This window comes from Notamacropus eugenii, chromosome 6 (assembly GCF_028372415.1).
Source record: "Notamacropus eugenii isolate mMacEug1 chromosome 6, mMacEug1.pri_v2, whole genome shotgun sequence".
NCBI lineage: Eukaryota > Metazoa > Chordata > Mammalia > Diprotodontia > Macropodidae > Notamacropus > Notamacropus eugenii.
Genome location: NC_092877.1, coordinates 257,917,415 through 257,939,205, shown reverse-complemented (window position 1 = coordinate 257,939,205; position 21,791 = coordinate 257,917,415). Strand labels below are relative to the sequence as shown.

At 37.3% G+C, this 21,791-nt stretch overlaps 1 long non-coding RNA gene across 1 annotated transcript in view; it reads left to right on the top strand.

Moving 5' to 3' along the window:
- LOC140512822 (uncharacterized) overlaps positions 1–19,544 on the top strand; it is a 48,258-nt gene extending 28,714 nt beyond the window's left edge. The window contains exon 3 of the long non-coding RNA XR_011969945.1: positions 19,071–19,544. This is a non-coding gene — a long non-coding RNA (uncharacterized lncRNA). The remainder of the gene's footprint in view (positions 1–19,070) is intronic.
- The last annotated feature ends 2,247 nt before the right edge of the window (positions 19,545–21,791 follow it).

Below are 21,791 nucleotides of genomic sequence, written 5' to 3'. Positions count from 1 at the left end.
TCACAGTTAGTGGTGATGGCATGAATGAAGAACCAGCAAAGTAAACTGAGGAGTGGTTAGAGAAATTGGAGGAAAACCAAAAGAAAAGCACCACAAAAACCTAGAGAAGAAAGTCTATCCAGGAGGAAGTGATTGATGGACCAAGGACTGCAGAGAAGTAAGGGGGAATCAAGATGGAGAAATTGTCATTAGATTCAACAATTAAGAAATCACTGCTAACTTTGAAAGGGAAGTTTGATGAAGTCTGAAACAAGACTGCAGAGGATTTATAAGAGGGTAAGAGGAGAGAAAAGAAGACTCATTGGTTGTAGAGCACCTTCTCAAAGACTTTAGCTTCAGAGGAGAGGAAGGAAATAGGACAATACTGGCAGGATGATTGTATGAAGTGAGAGGTTTTTTTTTTTTGTTTTGTTTTTTAAGGATAGGTTATATATGAGTAGGTTTTTAGGCAGTGGGTAAGGAGCCTGTAGACAGGGTTGAAGATGAAGGGTGAGATTTATGGAGATGGGGTTATTTTCTGGGAAAGTCAGTAGGGGTATGAGGAGGGATTTCTTTTTCTTGGCAAAAAGAACATCTCTTCTTGAGAATCTAAAAAAAAAGAGGACATAGTAGGGAAAGATGTCTGAGTGATGTGAGATGAGGAAAGAGTTAAGAGGGTGGGATTCTCTGGGGAGAATGGCCTCCACCTTTTTTCTTTTGGTGAAATATGAGGTGAGGTCCTTAGCTAAGAGTTTAGCAGAATGGGTGCTGTGGGAGACTTGGGTGGAGGTAACAGGCATGGAACTGCCACCATGCAGAGATGTAAACTGAATCAATTAGGGAAGAATAGAATGATTGCCTTGTAGCAGCAAATAGAAAAATAACATTGACATTGCCTCAGAAGAAGGCTGAAGCCTAAAGATGTAGAGATAAAAAGTATTCAAGCATTTAAGTTTCTAGAATATAAGGACTATTTCATTTTTGTCACTATGTCCCATTGCTTAACCTGGTACATCATAGGTGCCTAATAAATGTATGCTAATTGCTGTTACTGCTGCCTTTTTTAAGGTGATGACGGACCTTCTGGTTTGTGTTAGGCAACATGTAGAGTGAGTCAATGAATTCTCTCTCTCCTCATCTCTGTCTCTTGCCTTCCTTCAAATCTTAGCTAAAATCTCACCTTTCATTAGAAACCTTTCCTGATTCCCCTTCATAGTAAGGCCTTCAATCTATTGATTATCTCCAATTTGTCCTTTACATATATTGTTTGTTGTGTATAGTTGTTTATATGTGATGTACCCCATTAGAATGTGAGTTTCTTAAGAGCAGGGACTATTATTTTGCTTCTCTTTGTGCCATTGGTACTTAGCAGAGTACCTGGCACATAGTAGGTACTTAATAAATGCTTACTGACTGACTGATGTAGTCTTGATGTATATATCAGGTGAACCTTGCTAGTCATGGGACTTTTCCCAGAGAGTTTTGGGACTTGCAAGGTTTCTTGTAGAGGTCTAGCCCAAACAAGGTAGGATATGCTTCTGATAACAGCTTAACTTTTATAGTACATTATATTTAATTCACAATAATTTTAATAATAATTCACAATTCACAATAATCATATAAAGTAAGTAATCCAAGTATTACTTCCATTTTACAGATTGGATTCAGCGGGACAAGTGACTTTATCCATATTTCACATATCTAGTAAATTATAAGCAAGTACTCAAATCCATGTTTTCTGGTTCCAAGTCCAGAGTTTGGTCCATAACACCATATTGCTTCCCATGATCCAGAAAATGCTTTCCAGACACAGAGTGATTTTGAAGGTCTGAAGAACAGTTGGTTGGATTGTTTTTTATAAATCTACTCCTGCCATGGTTTCTAGTCTACTTAGGGGAAAAAACATTGGGGGAAGTGGGTGGAAACTCTTAGAATAATTTCAAATTAATAATAATTCATCTGTTCAATTAAATTCAGCAAAACTTCATTATGTATATTTTTTACCAAGTGCTTTTACCAGTGCTTGGCACTTTTGATGCAGAAATAGTTGCAAAATGTGTCTCATTCTCAAGGAGTTTACAATCCAATGGAAAAAAAGGGATAGTATTCAAGTAACCATGATATGGGGGAGAGTGAATAAGTAAGAAGAGGGAGAGGAAAAGTGCTATGGGAAAATCGAGGATTTTTTTCTTGAGTAGAAAAAAAGGAAGAGGAAGTAGGTTTTAAATTAGACCTTGAAAGTAAGAGAGGAACTTTAATTCATAGAGTCCATTCCAGGAATGGAATGGGAGACATCATGAATATAGTAGAGTGTTAGGCAATGGTGCAGGACAATGGAAGTAGTTCAGTTTGGCTAGGATGTTGTGAAGATGAGTGGTATGAGATAAGACTGGATAAGTAGGTTAGAACCAGATTGTGACAGGTCTTGAATGCCCAAATCAGGAGTTTATGAGTTTATATTTTATTCGATATTCTATATTATATTTTATTCAATATTCATTTATTCTGTGATCATGGATGGCAATATGGATAGCAGATTGGAGAGTTTGTGCCTTAGACACAAGGATATCTCCATCCTTTCAGTTACACAGGCTCATAACACTGGAGTCATTTTTGACTCTTACCAATACTACCTTTACCAGTACTACCCCAAATCTAAATTGCCAAGTCTTGTCTATTTTACTTCCACAACATCTGATATCAATCTCCTTTTCTCTATTCACACAACAATCATCTCAGTTCATTCCCTCATCCCTTTTCACCTAGAGCACTGTACTAGTCTCCTTGTCTCTCTGCCTCAAATCTCCAGACCACCAGCTATATTGTTGTCAAAGATGTAAGATTTCTAAAGCACAGGTATGATGGCTAAGTCACTGTCCAACTTCAGTGGCTCCCTACCACCTGCAAGAGCAAATACGTATTCTTCTGTTGGACATTTAAAATCCTTCACAACCTGGCTACAACCCATCTTTCCAGCCTTATTATACATTACTTCCCCTTCACATATTCTTCAGTTCATCTAAATGGTCCTTTTAGCTGCTCAACACACACCATTCATCTCTCACCTCTGTGATGTTTCACTGGCTGTATTCCATGCCTGGAATGTACTTCCTCCTCACTTCCACATCTTAGGACATCTAGCTTTTTTTCAGCATTCAGCTCAAGTTTCACCTCTTACACAAGGGCAGTTGGCAGTCTTCTGGTCCCCTTCTCCCTACCTAGATAGTGAGGGGATGATCAGTGGATTCCCTAATCAGTCTGATGAATTCCTCTAATCAACTTGATGAAATTATAGGATTTCCCAATTGGCATTTCCCAAGCTTAAGCCCAAATTACCTTGTGTTTTTTTTGCACATATTTTGTATACATATACATGTTGTCTCTTCTAACGGAATGTAAGTTCCTCCAGGGCAAGGGTTTCATTTTTAGCTTTGTATCTTCAATGCCTGGCACATAGTAGGCACTAAATTAATGGCTCTTGATTGAATCAAAGATAAGCTTAGTGTCACTTAATTTGTAGATTCTGACCAATTCAAATTAGAATCATTTCCGCTTTTATTTTTTAATTGAGAAGCCTAGAACTATATGCTTGCAATTTTGAGGAAGTAAAGAGCCAAAATTATTTTCTAGGGACAGTAGAAGACTTCTACAGTTCACTCCTGCAAAGGTGAAGGTGCTAAGAAGAGGATTTTTCAGAATGGGAAAATTTCACCAAATCTTGAGAAAGTAGAATTCAGAAACATTTTTACTAGATTGGGATAGATGGAGAGGGAATAAAATATTGACTGAGGGCAACTCAACAATTTACAGAAGTCAACACCACATGACATTCAAAGATATAGAACCTGGGGAAGGCATTGAAGTTGAAGGAGTTGTCTCCATAATTAGTTCAAGGCTCTCTGGACATCCTAGATCACTCCATCTTCTTATCTGTAGACTCATACTCTTTATGATTACCATTTATTAATACCTATTTTATTATTAACATCAGAATCTTTTCAATTAAGTTCAATTAAATAAATATTGGTCTTGTGCTCAATAGATGCTGAGGTTTAACAGACAAAAATGATACTCCGTGCCTTCAGAGAAACTACATTATATAAAAGGTCTTATATTTGCTTTATTGATCATTGATAACATCAATTTCCCATGTGACAAAGGAAACTTTATAGATCTAGTTTTCTTTCCTTAATCTGTTCCAAATATTTTATAATCATCTAACTTAACTTAATTTGACTTCATTAATTTAATTCAACTGTGCCATTAACATTTCTGATATTACCATCATTTAAATGTTATCTTTGCCCATTTGAAGGTCATCCTTAACCTTTTTGCTTTTTTCAAAGAGGTCATGCTATAAGATCATAGCTTTAAGGTTGAATAGAGTCTTAGAGGTGGTCTAATCTAATCCCCTCATACATGAGGACACTGAGGCCCAGAGGGGTTAAGTTAATTACCCAAGATCTGGAGTAAGCAGTTGTTCTATTTCTAATATACAAAAATCAGATAATGATTCCTTAGAACACTGGGTAGACGCCTCTCCCTATATGGTAGATTTCTGGGACTATATGGACAAGAGTGGTACAGGACATGGATAGGCTGTGATCTATATTATGGTAACTCATGGATGAGATAAAAAAGCTTTGGAGTACTAGATTTTGGTCTGCTTTCATCAAAGTGGAACCTCCCATGCTCTGTGCTTCCAAGTACTACCACTGCAACAAATTCAGTAAGTCAATAAACATTTATTAAGTGTTTTCTACATGCCAGGTACTGTGCTAAGTATTAGGGGTATGCAAAGAGGCAAAAGACAGTCCCTGCCTTCAAGGATATCACAATCTCACATCAATTATTTACCTTATGCTATATTTTGAGAGGCAGTGGGGTATAGTGGACAGCTAGTCAGTCAGTAAACAAATGTGCCAACAAGTGCAACAAAAAATGTATTAATACATTACAATATGCAAACAATATACTAAGTGCTGAGGATACAAAAAAGGGATAATAACACAGTGTCTGCTCTCAGGGAGGTCATTATTTTAAGGATAGGGGGGGCACACAAACTACCATGTATAGATAAGATGGATACCGTATAAATGGGAGGTAATCTCATACATGGGGTTGACTTGGAGACAGACAAAAGCCTCTTGAAGAAGGTGAGATTCCAGCTAAGCTTGGAAGGAAGCTAGGGGGCAGAAGTAAGTTGGGAGAGCATCCAGGCATGGGGTACAGCCAAGGAAAATGAACAGAGTAGGAGAATGGAGTACCATGTGCTAAGAAGAATGAGGTCAGGCCATGTTGCTATATCTTAAGAGTAAGTAGAAAAGTTTGAAGAGTTTGAGGGCTGAATAAAAGAGAAGAGGCCAAGGTGTGAAAGGCTAAAATACTAAAATATCAAGAGCATTTTATATCTGATCCTGCAGGTACTAGTGAATCTATGAAGACTATGGGGGGAGGGAGGAACATTCAGAAATACTGCTTTATATCCTATCTTGAAGGTAAGATGTTACATAGTCATAGCTATGCTTTAAGAGAATCACTTTGAGAGCTAGTACAGGATAGATTGGAATGGAGAGAGATGAAGTACAGGGATGAACTTTTTGATTAGTCCAATTAGGCAGATAATAGATCATTGGCAGACAATAGATCATTCCCTCCCTTTGGAGGGAACATTCAGTTACCTCTTTCGCTGCCTGCTCTCCCCTTTTGAGAGTTCCTCCTGGAACCTTAATTTTGTAGAGGGACTCATACTGGTTTTCATTCTCCATCTAGCCCGGTTCCTGGCTTCCCAGTTTTCAAACCTGCTGTCTCATCAGTTGGTCAACTAGCTTGTATTAAACACCTACCATATGCCAGCCACTGTGTTAAGAGATGGGGATACAAAGAAAGGCAAAAAAAATAACCCCTACTCTCAGAGGGGAGCATTTGTGAAGGAAAGATACTGAATTTGATTTTGGTCATGTTGAGTTTAAGATGTCTATGGGCCAACCAGTTTGAGAAATCAATAGATATTTAGAAATAAAGGACTGAAATTTGAGACAGAGGTTAGGGCTGAAATTAAATAGGTCTCCTAATACCTAGGGATACCCTTGCCACATACTCCTAAATTGCGTGTTCAGAGTTGGGACTTCAGTTGTGTTCTCTTCCAATATAAATTAGGAGTCACACACATATTCCTCTCTGGTTAACTCTCTCTCCATTCTTTTATACTACATGTCCTTCATGCCTGGAACACATGCCTCCTCATCTTCACCTTGTAGATTTCCTAGTTTCCAAGGGCTAATTTCTTCATGAGTCCTTCCCTAATTCCTCCAAATACCAGTGCATGAGCATATATTATATAGTATATAGTATCACATAGTATATGGTCTATTTACTTGTCTATCTACATATTGTTTCTTTCCAAAAGACCATGAGCTATCTGCAGCCAGAGAACATTTCTTTTTTTTCTCTTTGAATAACCAGTGTTTAGCATAACACTCAACATATAAAAGATGGTTAATAAAAACTTGTTCAATGAGTATTAATTTATAGTGTGGCAAGCACTGTGGGAGGTACTATGAAGGGAAATAAAAAAAGAACACAGTTTTTACCTTTGTATAGGTGAACTGTGTTTGGTGTTGAGAAATTTTGCCTTTCTTCTATGTTTACATATCCTCATGTGTTACTTGCTCTTTGAAGGGAAGGGAATTATATAATTATGATCTCTGCTACAGATGAAGAAATTTAGGTCCAGCTATGTTAAACACTTGCCTAGGATTAGGCTAGAAAAATGTAATATAAATTCTTTGCTTCTGGGGATTCTCAGTGACTCAGAAGTACTCAAGTGAACGAAACAAAGCTACAAATGCAGAATTACACGTCCCATGTCAATATGCATCATTGCTACGGCAATTATCAAAAGTTATCAACAGCACCATTTTCTAAACAACCTTTAACAATATATTTTGCCTCTTGGGGGGATAAAGATACAGTTTGAGTGAATAGTCTTCTCCCACAGTCTTTTTGTGACACCTTCAATAGCTACCTATGACTGAAAGGTTATATAGCAGCTTAAAGGTTGAAGACTATATCTCTAGGTGCTTGGGCTTTGTAGGAGTTAACCCAAGACCATTATCTCCAAGTAGCATAGACTCAGGTCTAGAATATATATGTCATAGAGGTACAGATATGAAGAATTATCTTCTTATTTGGCTATAGTTGGTGTGCAAAGGAACCGTAAGTTGTGCTTATGGGCAAACCAAACACATTACAGTTGAGTAGAAGTTGGAGGGATTATAGTAATGCTTACCTATTTTTTTATTCCTGGAATTTATTTTCTGAAGAGGCCTTCCACCAACTTGCTCATTATTACACTTCAGTTCTTAATCTATACATTTCTCCAACTTGAGAAGTTCCTTCTGATTTCAAGTGATCTTCTCTGGATCCACTTACCCTGCCTAAGGAGCATGATTGCTATTGAATCACCTAAGTCACCGATCAAACAATTAAATGGTACCAGGTGCAGAACTGACCCCTTAAGGACCTCCATTCAATACACCCTCAAGGCTGACATTTAACCATTGATGACTGCTTTGAATATGGTTCTCCAACCAATATCACATCAATCAATACTGTTCTTCCAACCCCTAATCACCAAAATCACTTCCTCTCTTTCCAGCTGACTTCATTTGCTCTCATCAGCTGAGTCATGCAGAAACAGTGCCCAGAAAGTAGGATCAAACATGTAATTTCAAGGTAGGGCCTTGTGTTAGGAATAGAGGTTAAGGCAGAGTAGGTGTTAAAAACAAAACCATGATTTTTTCATCTTCAATTTATCATTGGTTTTCTCTTTACTTCTGAAAACCTTTTCTCTACACTGTCTTCACTGTCTTTGATTCTCCTCCATAGCTTGGGGGAGAGGTGTCAATCTGTTCAATTAGCATTGGATTTTACTTGATAAACTCTCTGTGGGATATCTCTTAATCAATTTAAAACTTTTCTATTTTCCCCAAATAAATAAATTTTACCAGTAGGAATTCCAGTTTTATCCTGTATTAAATTATAATTTGAGAAAATTAATTTCCAAGCTTGGGTGGTTTTTATTGAAATCCTATTAAACATAATGTCCATCCAGGTTACTTAACTCCCTATAATTATTGGTTAGAATATTTTTTTAAACTTTTTCTTTGTGTTTTATCAAAGTTAAATGAGGCATAGGAGACCAATTCCGGGATTCTTAGTTTTTTTTAATATTTTTTTTTCTTCAGGCATTAAGAAGCCTGATTTTACTTTTGAAATAAGAAGGTAACCTTACACATATGAATAATTTTTTTTCTGTTCTTTGGCTAGAGCAAACCTCCTAAATAGTGATTTTCTTCCATTTTTTAAATAGCCCAATGACCACTCAAAAGACATTGACCAAACAATTCATGCTGAAAAGACAAAGTGGATGAAAAATATGTACTTCCCAGTTAATTATAATTGAAAAAGCACCTATATATTTAGTTAATGCTGTTATATTAGGAAGGGAAAAAAATTCCCTTTTTCTTTTTTAGTTATTGCCAGTATGTGATATAATCAAAAGACTGTTGAATTTGGAATAAGCAGATACAAGTTGGGTCTCAGAAACTACAATTTTTCATTTGTAAAAAAGAGGATAATACAGGATTGACACAGGAATCTTTTAAATGTTTTCTGTATCAATTTATAAAATGTTAAAGCACTATGGGAATATATGAATTATCAGCATTTTGTTATTAGACCTAAGCAAAATTATTAATTTGAACCATGAATTACCAGAAGCAAAGTGAACTATTTAGAGAAATACTGTGAAATATAAAAGAGTACCACACACACACTCACACACATACACAAAGGAGAGGAGATTACAAGTATCTTATATGTCTACTTTTATGATCCTGGAGTCTAAGACAGAATAAACTAAAGAAGCATTTTAACAAAAATACTACATGTCCTTGAATCCTCCTTTTAATTGGAGACTGTGAAGTTAATTGGTTAAGATATATGGAACAATCAGATTTCATAATGTAGCGTTCTTCCCTTTGGAATGGGCAGGACTAAAAAGGTTGGGTGTGTTGATCATTGTCTTTGCCCTTGACAATAATATATCTGTGTTACAATGTTGACTGAGATCTTTGGCAATACTATATATAAAATTCTTTCTCCTTGCCATCTACTTCAAACCTATGATTTCCCTACTGTTGGGGACTCCTGGTGAATTAACTATTTCTACAAGTTACATGTGTGATTGGTCACAGTTCTACAACGTACAGACTTTTTAAACAGCTTGCAAGAGCCCTTATAGCTTATGTGACTTTCTTAGAGTAACAAAGGTGACAGGTGTTGAAGGTAGGATTTGAATCCAATCCTTTCTGTCTCCAAAATTAGATCTTTATCCATAACAGTAATGGTTATAAATATGGCTAATAAATTTTATATGTTAAGAACTCCTGCTGCCTACATAGTGGCATTTTTAAAATGTTATATTATATATGGAGTTTTGGGTTAAATATTTCTCAATTACATTTCAGTTTGGTTCAGTAGCATTTGAGAGTGTTGTGGACTACATATGGCCTACAGGATGCATCTTAGACACCTCTGTGCTAGAGCATACTGACTCATTTCTTAATTCTGTGAAAATAAAGGTGATATTTGCCATTAAACTTACCCTACAAATAAGATATATTTCGCAGTAACTTTTGAACATAAGATATGGAATATATAATGGTCGTGCCTTTATATGATATACATATATCATATTTATATATGTATATCATATGTACTCAGACATGTATAATTGCCTAAAACAAAATATGATTTACATATTTTGTACTGCTTTAGATCCAAATCGTGACGTACTAAAAATCAGCAACCTTTTATTAATGCAGCAGCACTCTAAACTTAATAGGTTTATTACCTATTCTATTATACATGTCAGTCATTTATTAAAATATAGGCCAATAAGGGGGTCACAATTACATTTCCATTAATCCTCCAAAAATCTAGCCGTAGGATAAAGTCAAAGTGACTGAGAATTGTTATGCTACTTCTTTTTCACAAAATTCTCTCAAATTCAATTGAAATCAATAAGTGAATTATTATAAGATAATATAAACTAAAGACTAAAGACTAAAAGTTTCATTTGTTAATTTCCCAAGTCTTGACTTTGTGGTGGGCCAGGATGTCATCCATAAAGCATTTTTTATCTCTATATGGTATCAAAAGTATAAATGTCTCACAAAAAATTAATCATAGCTATCTTCATTAGGTATTATTTTTATCTAGAACGGGACCATACCTACCCATCTCTGTGTTTAAGAATGCCCAGTCTCTAGATGAAAGTTTATTTATTCTCCTTACTCATGACTTTGTGAGGCTTCATTACTACTGAATTCCTGCCTATGACCCTACTTCAGGGTTTAGATTCTGCGTTTATGAGTGGGAGAATAATACTATCATTAAACGAAATTGGGAAGCAGAAGAGTTAAGGAGTCAATGTATTTCATTTTAGACAAGTCAGATTTAAGGTGAGAGTAAGATATCAAGGCCTAAATGTCTGGCATTCAATTGAAATGTAAGCCTATATCCAAGGGTGTGCTATAAATGTTTAACAATAGAATTTCCAAAAAAATTTTTTTAAAGTATGCCTGGCATTTTAAAATTTTGATATGAATTGTTAACATTTTCTCCATCACTTCTCCACTCCCTACCCATTCCCTTTGGGAAGGCAAGCAATTCAATATAGGCCATATCTGTGTAGTTCTCCATCACTCCATCGGGTCATGATCTGTAACATTGGCCAATTTCTGAAATGTAAATGGTCACACTGAAAATTTAGCAGTCAGTTTTGGCACATGCTGGTTCAAGCTGGCTTTGACACACTACAGTCTGTAGCTTGAAAGAGAGGTTGAAATTAGAGCTATATATATGCATGTCCAGATGTGTAAATATGTGTGACATATAGGAATCCAAATATATGAGTACATTTATGTCTACGTACTTGGGAGACACTCAGGTAGAGGTAATAGCTGAAAGAACAAATGAGATCTCCTAAGGAGGAAGCAGAGTAGGAGGACTGACAAATGATGTTTCAGGACTAAGGAGAGGAAGAAGATTTGGTTGAATTGATAATTAATTTACAAAATCATGAAATTTTGGGTTTTGCCATGTAGTGAAGGAAACAGAAAGAGTAGTCCAAGCAATCTTTTATGAAGGAAGTGTTCAAAAATATCATAAGCTGCAGGTAGATCAAGGTGAAGGAGGAATGAGAAAAGGCCATGGAACTTGACAATGAGCAGATTATTGGTAATCTCTAAAAGAGCAGTTTCTGTGGTGTGGTAGAGGCAGATGTCTGCATGAGGATACAGGGACAAGAAAAGGAGGTGAGGAAATGGAGAGCAGATATAAACCATCTTTTTTTTTCCCCTCCAAGAATCTTGACTTTGAAAGGAGAAAATCAGGGTATTAAGTAGAGAAGACATTGGGATCAAGTCATGGTGCCCTGCACCTGTTAGAAGAGAGATAGGAAGGAAAGAGTGGGAAGGGAAAGATTGGGGTTTTTTTTTAAATTTATTTATTTAACTTTTAACATTCATTTTCACAAAATTTGGGGTTCCAAATTTTCTCCCCACTTGTCCCCTCCCCTCACCCCAAAAAACCAAACATTCTGATTGCCCCTATCACCAATCTGCCCTCTCTTCTATCATCCCTCCCTTCCCTTGTCCCCATCTTCTCTTTTTCCTGTAGGGCCAGATAACTTTCTATACCCCATTACCTGTATTTCTTATTTCCTAGTAGCAAGAAGAGTACTCAACAGTTCTTCCTAAAACTTAAACTTCCAACTTCTCTTCATCCCTCCCTCCCTACCCATTCCCTTTGGGAAGGCAAGCAATTCAATATAGGCCATATCTGTGTAGTTTTGCAAATGACTTCCATACTAGTCGTGCTGTGTAAGACTAACTATATTTCCCTCCATCCTATCCTGCCCCCCATTGCTTCTATTCTCTCTTTTGATGCTGTGCCTCCCCAAGAGTGTTGACTTCAAATTGCTCCCTCCTCCCATTGCCCTCCCTTCCATCATCCCCCCTGCCCGCTTATCCCCTTATCCCCCATTTTCCTGTATTGTAACATAGGTTTTCATACCAAAATGAGTGTGCATTTTATTCCTTCCTTTAGTGGAATGTGACGAGAGTAAACTTCATGTTTTTCTCTCACCTCCCCTCTTTTTCCCTCCACTAAAAAGTCTTTTGCTTGCCTCTTTTATGAGAGATAATTTGCCTCATTCCATTTCTCCCTTTCTCCTCCCAATATATTTCTCTCTCACCGCTTAATTTCATTTTTTTAAGATATGATCCCATCCTATTCAATTCACTCTGTGCTGTGTGTGTGTGTGTGTGTGTGTGTGTATGTAATCCCACCAACTACCCAGATACTGAAAAGTTTCAAGAGTTACAAATATTGTCTTTCCATGTAGGAATGTAAACAGTTCAACTTTAGTAAGTCTCTTATGACTACTCTTTGCTGTTTACCTTTTCATGCTTCTCTTCATTCTTGGGTTTGAAAGTCAAATTTTCTTTTTAGCTCTGGTCTTTTCATCAAGAATGCTTAAAAGTCCTCAATTTCATTGAAAGACCATTTTTCCCCTGAAGTATTATACTCAGTTTTGCTGGATAGGTGATTCTTGGTTTTAGTCCTAGTTCCTTTGACTTCTGGAATATCATATTCCATGCCCTTCGATCCCTTAATGTAGAAGCTGCTAGATCTTGTGTTATCCTGATTGTGTTTCCACAATACTTGAATTGTTTCTTTCTAGCTGTTTGCAATATTTTCTCCTTGACCTGGGAACTCTGGAATTTGGCCACAATGTTCCTAGGAGTTTCTCTTTTGGGATCTCTTTCAGGCAGTGATCTGTGGATTCCTTGAATACTTATTTTGCCCTCTGATTCTAGAATCTCAGGGCAGTTTTCCTTGATAATTTCATGAAAGATGATGTCTAAGCTCTTTTTTTGATCATGGCTTTCAGGTAGTCCCATAATTTTTAAATTGTCTCTCCTGGATCTATTTTCCAAGTCAGTTGTTTTTCCAATGAGATATTTCACATTATCTTCTACTTTTTCATTCTTTTGGTTTTGTTTTGTGATTTCTTGGTTTCTCATAAAGTCATTAGCCTCCATCTGTTCCATTCTAATTTTGAAAGAATCATTTTCTTCAGTGAGCTTTTGAACCTCCTTTTCCATTTGGCTAATTCTGCTTTTGAAAGCATTCTTCTCCTCATTGGCTTTTTGAACCTCTTTTGCCAGTTGAGTTAGCCTATTTTTCAAGGTGTTATTTTCTTCAGCATTTTTTTGGGTCTCCTTTAGCAAGGTGTTGACCTGCTTTTCATGCTTTACTTGCATCTCTCTCATTTCTCTTCCCAGTTTTTCCTCCACCTCTCTAACTTGATTTTCAAAATCCTTTTTGAGCTCTTCCATGGCCTGAGCCCATTGAATATTTATTTTAGATATTTGGGATACAGGAGCCTTGAATTCTATGTCATGTAAGCATTGTTCTTCCTCATCCTAAAGAATGGGAGGAGATAACTGTTCATCAAGAAAGTAACCTTCTATGGTCTTATTTTTTTTTTCCCTTTTCTGGGCATTTTCCCAGCCAGTTACTTGACTTCTGAGTTTCCTCTCCACACCCACCTCACCTCCAGATCCACCTAGCTAGTGCCTGGGGGCTGATATTCAAATACTGCTTCCCAGCCTCAGGGCTTTTGGTGGGGGCGGGGCTGCTATTCAGTGTGAGTTTAAGTTCAGGTGCTTGGGTGGGGGCAGGGCCACCTCATGGGGGCTCAGTTCCCTCAGGTGGTTTATGTGGAGACCTTCAACAATGGATCTGAGCTCCTGCCTGCTTTGGGAGCCCCTGTCCGCTGCTGCCTCTGCTACTGCCTCCCGAGGTGACCTGAATTATGGGGACACCTCGCTCCCCTCTTGGTGAGCCAAAAAGACTCTCTCACTGACCTTTAGCACCTGTGGGTGGAGGGACCTGCGTGGCTGCAGGATATTCTGTCCCTGAAGCCTGCTAGGATCTGCTCCTCTCAGTGCTGCGCTGCCAAGGCAGGGCTGGGCTCTGCTCTGGGTCTGGTGCTCCACAGACCTTTTGTGTCAGTTTTTCAGGTCTCTCTGGAACAGATGTCTCCTCCACTCCGTTGTTCGGTGGCTTCTGCTGCTCCAGAATTTGTTGGGAGTTCTTTATGGGAATTTTATGGGCTGTGGGTTAGGAGCTAGCATATGTGTATCTTTTTACTCTGCCATCTTGGCTCCTCCTGAAGACTCCTTTTTTTGAAAATAGTATTTTATTTTTCCCAATTATTTGTAAAGACAGTTTTTAGCATTCATTTTTACAAGATTTTGAATTCCGAACTTTTATCTCTTCCTCCCCTCCCCTCTTCCTGAAATGGTAAGCACTTTGACATAGGTTATATATGTATAATTATATAGTCACAGTTTTGAAAGAAAAAACAGATCAAAAGGAAAAAAAATTAAGTGAAGAAAGTATGCTTCAATCTGCATTCAGAGTTCATCAGTTTCTTTATCTGGATGTGGATAGAAAAGAGCAGAGGTACCAGACAGAAGGAGGGGGAATGTACTTAAAAGACAGGTTGGTATAATAATGGCTAAGGCCAGAAAATCAAGGAAGTTTGTTGGACTACCACAAGTAGTGTGTGTGTGTGTGTGTGTGTGTGTCTATGTGTGTGTGTGAATTCAGAAAGTTGCCTTTTTTATTGAAGGATAAGGATTGGATGAGATCTTGAACCACCATTTAATTTTCCATGATTGAAGGCAGAATCATGATTATATCATCATGGTCAGATGAAAATATGAGTGTAAGCAGCCTCTTACACAAAAAAAGCTAGTAGCAACAACATATTTATTTAATATCTCATATATGCTCAAATTGTATCTTTCACTAAGATGAAATCTCTTGGCAATGACCAAGAAAAGTTGATTCAAAGGAGGTACTGTGATGTAAGGTACTTTCCATATGACTTTTCTAATGACCAACCAGCCACAAAAAAGCTTCTAATTTATGACTCACTTTACCAACAAAATTGCTGTAGAGGCATTCAAGAGATCTGCGTTCTGGGTCTTGTCCTTCCCACTAAACCAGCTTCGTGAGCTCAGACAGGTCACAACCATAAATATGTGTCCAGGATATAAATATCAATGAACTAATTCTGTGGGTTGAATTTCTAGCTACTTGCCTTCATATGAACAATATTCATCTTATTTCTATCAGAAGTCAGTTAACAAGTGTTTATTAAACACTATACTAATCTCGGGTGATATAAAGAAAGACAACAACATTCTCTGCTCTTAAGAAACTTGCATTTTAATGGAGAAGACGATGCAAACATTTATGTTGGTAGAATGTAAGGTCTTTATGTAGGATATGAGGGACTGTCTCATTGCTCTTGTATTACTAATGCCTAGCACAAGACCTGTTGTATAGATGGTACTTAACGAACACTTGTTGATTGATCTTTTTTTCTGATGGCAGTGGTTAGATCAATTTATTTCTCATGCCTGTGGATTTCACTGAGAAAAGAAGTCTAAAAACCATATTGAAGAGCATGAATTTTCAATGGGCAGAGTCAATATGGTTTTTAGACTTATCCCTTATTTTAATCACATTCTACATTGTACAGGTCATATTCCCCTTTCAGAGACCTTTGAGTCCTTTGAATCAAGGGAATGTTATGTTCATTGTTATTCAGTCATTTCAGTCTGTCTGTTTTCTTGGCAAAGATGCTGGAATTTCCTTTTGCCTTCTAACTCTGTCCAACGCATTTTACAAAGAAGGAAACTGGCAAACAGGGTTAAGTGACTAGCTCAGGGTCACACAGCTAGCAAGCATCTGAGACCAGATTTGAAGGTAGGTCTTCCTGAGTCCAGGCCTGGGATTCTATCCACTGTGCTACCTAGCTATCCAGTTTTCATTACTTTTGGGTAAAAGAGGTACCCCTTTTTCCTCAACCCCAATTCGTGTACTTAAGACTTTCTAAACCTTATTCAAGTGACAAAGTCTGTTTTATCTAAATATAGACTCAGTCAATCAAAGATGTTAAATGTGTGAACAAGGCCTAGACACCTCTATTAAATCAATCAGTAAAAGACACAAACTAGGTGTGAACAAGTTCTTAATTTAGGAGAAGAGAAATGCTTTTGAATCTGTTGAATGAAGTCAGATGAGGAAACATATGAAATGTATTGGGATTAATTGAAAGAATTACCTCTGAACCTATGCATATCAGAGAAGGAATTTGAGCAAATAAGATAGTTGTGATTCTGGGAATGCCATGAGAAGGCCAACTCTTTGCTTCTGTGCCAGGAGGGGAAAGGGGCCAACTAGTGAACCCAGAGGGAGTTTCACATTCTCACTTCCCCTACCAAACACTGACCAAAGGACAATCTTGTACACTTTGAAAAGGCAGAAAGACATCAGAGTTTGTATCAGTGTCTCAGGCAGAGAAGTAGTTTTAAAAGAAATGAAACCCATGAACAACAGGTATTGTGACCTTGTTGGAGAGGACAGAAGCGCAACTATGGATAGCCTTTGGAGACTAGCAAAAAGCTATACCGTAAGGGGAATTCGTGAGGACTCCATGAAAGGAGGAAAGGACTTCCAAAAATTAAAAGGAGGAGCAGCTAGGTGGCACAGTGGATAGGGCACTGGCCTTGGAGTCAGGAAGACCTGAGTTCAAGTCCAACCTCAGCCACTTGACGTTTACTAACTGTGTGACCCTGGGCAAGTCACTTAACCCTGATTGCCTAGCCCCCCCTAAAAAGTTAAAAGTTGTTACTCCTATGCCACATATGTTCTCTAAGCTTGACCTTTCAGTCTACTTTCTCATGTGGGATAGTATTTCCTAGACTCTTGAGGGAAGGACAGAATATTTTGGTAACAACTATCTACGTTATACCAGTTGAGTACATGACCATTTTAAAAGCCAATTCATATGAACTAGTTGATTAATTTTGGGAAAATGTTAATTGATGAAACAATAATGAGAACCCTTAGGGTGGGACTTGTGAGAAATAGTGCTAGAGAAATCTCTGACTTCTCAGGCTTATAACTAGGACCTTGAGGGGAGGAACAGTCAGCTTCCCTCTAGGACCTGACCTGCCAGTGCCAGTGACAGCTAGATGGGGCACTCCATTTGTATTCTTGGTTTCCAGTACATTGCACACAGTAGGTACCTAATGAACATTTATTTACTTTGTTGAATTAAATTTTTAGTCTCTAGGGAGCTCTATGTAGGTAGGATAATGTTATCTGTGATTACAAGGATTTGGAAATTTCACAATTAATAGAGAATGAATCTTTAGTTTAGCTTCTAGGAAGGCTATGATACTAAACATTGGGTGAAATATCAAACGGGGAGATAAATGTTCACCACTGTACTAATTCAGCCAAAATTATCCTGGGTTTTAATCAATCCTAAATTGTACCATGGGCAGCTGTCACTGAGCTTAGAACTAGAAAGATTCGTCTTCATGAATTAAAATCTGGCCTCAGACACTTACTAGCCATGTGACCTTGGGCAAGTCACTTAACCCTGTTGCCTCAGTTTCCTCATCTGTAAAATGATCTGGAGAGGGAAATGACAAACCGCTCTAGTAACTCTACCAAGAAAACCCCAAATGAGGTCATAGAAAGTCAGATATGACTAAAAAACAACAATAAATTGTACCTAAATAAAATGCTTCAGGTGTTCTGTAGTTTTATTTGCAGCAATAGCGTTGGACAGTCAATGAATCTTGTGATAAGCATTAGAAAAAACTACACATATGATAAGGTTTATTTTTTATAAGGTTTATTTTTAAATGGCTCATGTAGTATTTAGAAATGGACTGACTGTGATCTACTTTTACAAAAGGTGTCTAATTTCTTGCTGCTTGATTTGTTATCTATATAAATCCATATGAAATAATTTGGGTTTATGTATTTCATTTCAATAATATTGGTAAATTCCTCATGTTCTCTCAATGGCAAGGAGAAAATTTAATTACAACTCTATATTTATGCTTGAAAAAGATCACTACACTTTCCCTACAAATTGCCTTTTTCATCTGCTTTTCTTTGCTCCAGGCTATCGATTCAAGATTTGGAAGCAATGTGGTACATTATAGAAAGTGTTAGAATCAGAAAGACCTGAGTTTGAATCCTGCCTCAATTTACCACATGATCCTAAAGAAGTCACTTAACCTCAGTCTCAATTTTCTCATCTCTAAAATGGGAATAATAATAGCTCCTGCCTTACTGGGTTGTTGTGAACATCAAATGATACAATATATACAAAGCCCATTTCAAAACTAAGTTTAATATATATGTATATACATATATATGTATATACACACATATATACATATACACATATAGATACATGCACACACACACATATATTATCTGTTTATAATTTCTATTGAATCAAGATTTCTGGGAGATGGCAAATATATGCTTGTAGACTACTCAATTACTCTTCTTTACATGAATGCAGTGATGGTCCAATGAAATTTCTTTCTCACACTGAAATACAAATGACCAAAATATTAATGAGATAAATAGCTTTTGAATAAGTATGTTGGTTACCGTAGGTGTATTTCAGGGGTTAAAGACTCTCTGCTCATTCAGAATGTCCTTTGATGTCAGGAGAGTTACAGAGCTAGAATGGGACTTCTAGTCTCTAATAAGTAATTTTTTTTGTTTGTATGGCAGGAAAGGAAAAGGTGAGAGATGATTGGGACCAGTAGTCATTCAAGAAATTGATTTCTCTGCTCCCCACACCTACCATCACTTTTTCCACAGCTCCAGTTTTCAGTGTGTACCCTATTGGCTTTGAAGTCAGTTTTAAAAAAATTAACAGAGGTTTACTTTTTAATTAAATGTAGTACCATTTAGGAAGATGTATGCTAATCTGGGTCCAAATCTGCAGCCCTCAGCTTTACAAGATGCTGCTCTAGCAGAGGCTGTAAACCTCTCGATAAGAGGGGGAAGGACCAAGGTGCAAGTCCCTCAGTGATAACCTCCTGACTCCAACATTATAGGTCTTTCTGCTGGAATTGAGTTCTACATCTTACTCAATTGGTTATTGTCACAAATGAGTAATGGATGCACCCTGCCGGTGTCCCAAGGTACAAGATCCAGTCCATCAGGCCATCAGGAGGCACAGCTGTGGGCTGCAGGGGCAGACAGATAAAGGGCAAGCTGTTAAAGGTACAGAGACCACCAGTAACTGAACTGTACACCTACCGCAAGACAGAGCCATTCCTGGACTGGCCATGGTGAGAGTGTGCATTCATCACAGCCTTCCCTGGGTTAATGGAGAATTCAGATAAAACCACACAAATAAAACCCAACAAATCCAAGGAAGTGGCAATGAAAGGGAGCAACCTCCTTGCCTGGTGCATGAGAAAGACAGTTATTTAGAAGACCAAACACAACAAAACAAAGCACCCACTAATAACTGTTCTCATACTCACAAGGATGAGCAGATGATAAGTAAACATTTTTGCACCTTTCCATTTTGTTATCTTCTTTCTTCTTCAGTATTTCTTAGTGACGATGGACTTACATTGGATTGTTTTGGTGCCTGTTTCTCTCCCATTATATAAAAACAGTTGTACTTTAAGCTTTTGCTGTAAGATGTTATTGCTTGGTGTGGTTTGGTTTTAATTCACCAGGTTTATGATTCTGTAGATATTAGGTGAGGAATTTTCTCTGACAAAGCATATCAATGGCTTCTCTGCAATTTATACAATCTTAGTTTTGGGGGTACAATAAAAGATTAAGTGACTTGGCCAGGGTCATACGTGTTAGAGGCAGGATTGGAAGACAGGTCCTCTGATTTCTGAAGTCAACTCTTTGCTTCACTAGATTTTAGTGTAATAATTAGACAAATTTGTTCCTAATTTGAGAGCTGACTTTGGTTCTGAATGAGTTTCTGATGCTATCTTATTTAAGTGATTTGGGCTTTACACACCCTCTTCCAGGCAGAACAAATTACTCTCTTAGTTAGAGTTCTTTAAATATTCCCATCGTCTGCTTCTGACAAACAGCCACCAGAGGCCATCTACTTCAACCCCCTCATTTTACATGAACTTGAAAGCCAGAGGGGTTCAGTGATTTTGCCAACGTCATGTGAGGAGTAAGGGGCAGAGCCAGAATTTGAACCCAGGACCTTTGACTTCAAATCCAACAATTTTTGTGCCTCTGTAATAGAATGGCAGTATTGCAATCTGCATTGAATTCTGGGTCTCTAATGATAATTGAAAGGGATTGTGACTTAGTGTGTAGAGAAGCAGGCTTGAGATCAAGAAAAACTAGGTTCAAGTACTGCCTTGAAGTACACACATTAGTTATGTGAACATTGGCAAATTATTTAAATTCTCAGTTCCCCCACGCAAGTTCCTAGTTCTACCTATTGTATAAGAATTGTAGACCGCATCAGTGGAGGGAATATATATATGTATGTATGTATGTATATACACACACATGTGTGTACATATACACATACATACATGTGTGTCTGCACATATACAAGGCATATTATATATGTATACACACATGTATAAACACATGTGTATGTGTTTGTATTAATATATGTATGTGCACATACAAACATAATAAATGTATGTGTATATATGCATATATATGCATGCATATTGCATACACACATATAAACATATAAATGTGTGTTTGTATGTATATGCATATACAAACACAATACACATGCATGTGTGTGTATACATGTATGTGCATGTGTATATACACACAAACATATACATATACACACACATTAGCTATAGTAGGGGCACCTAGGTGGCACAGTAGATAAAGTGCTAGGTAGTTAGGGAAACTCATCTTCCTGACTTAAAATCAGCCTCAGACACTTCTAAGTCACTTAACCCTGTTTGCCTCAGTTTCCTCATCTGTAAAGTGAGTTAGAGAAGGAAATGGCAAACTACTCCAGTATCTTTGTGAAAGAAACCTGAAATAGGTCATGAGAGTCCGACACAACTGAAACGACTGAACAAAACCATGGTGGGACTTCTGTATGCTGATGAAATTACTGTCCCGTTCCATAGCCTTCTAAAAAAAAAATTGAGTAGACATAAGTTACATACCAGGAATTCTCTACAGTGATGAAATAATAGATCTAGTCTTTCCTACCCCAAAGCATAATCTTAGTTATGAATTATTCAGAGAATCACAGACACAGAGATTTCAATCTAGATGGACTCTGTCTCTTTAGTCCATTTCTCTCATTTTACTGAGATCTAGAAAAATTAAATGATTAGCCCAAGGCCAAATTAAAAGATAACTATTTTTGGTGATTTTTTTTTTAATATTGACTTTCAAATTTTTCAAATACCATCTACACTTTTTAAAAATATTTTATATTGGAAATTAATTAGAGACACAGGAGGGAGAAAATATCTGTAGAGAAAAAAATAATCATTTTATATAGTAATGGATAAATAGATTAGAGAGCCAGTAGGTATAATAGGAAGAGCATTTGATGGTAGAAGCTATAGATTCCAGTCTTTGTTCCACCACTTAGCTTTGTGACCTTGATCAAGTCACAACCTCTTTGAGCCCTGTTTTTCTTATCTGTACAAGGAGAATAACTACCTATCTCACAAAATGGTTCTGAGGAAATTCCTTTAGAAACTGCAAAACACAAAATAAAGGCAAGATAGGGGGCAGTTGGGGTCAAGATGGAGAGTGAGAGTTTGCAAAGTCTGTCCCCTTTAGCCAATTATATG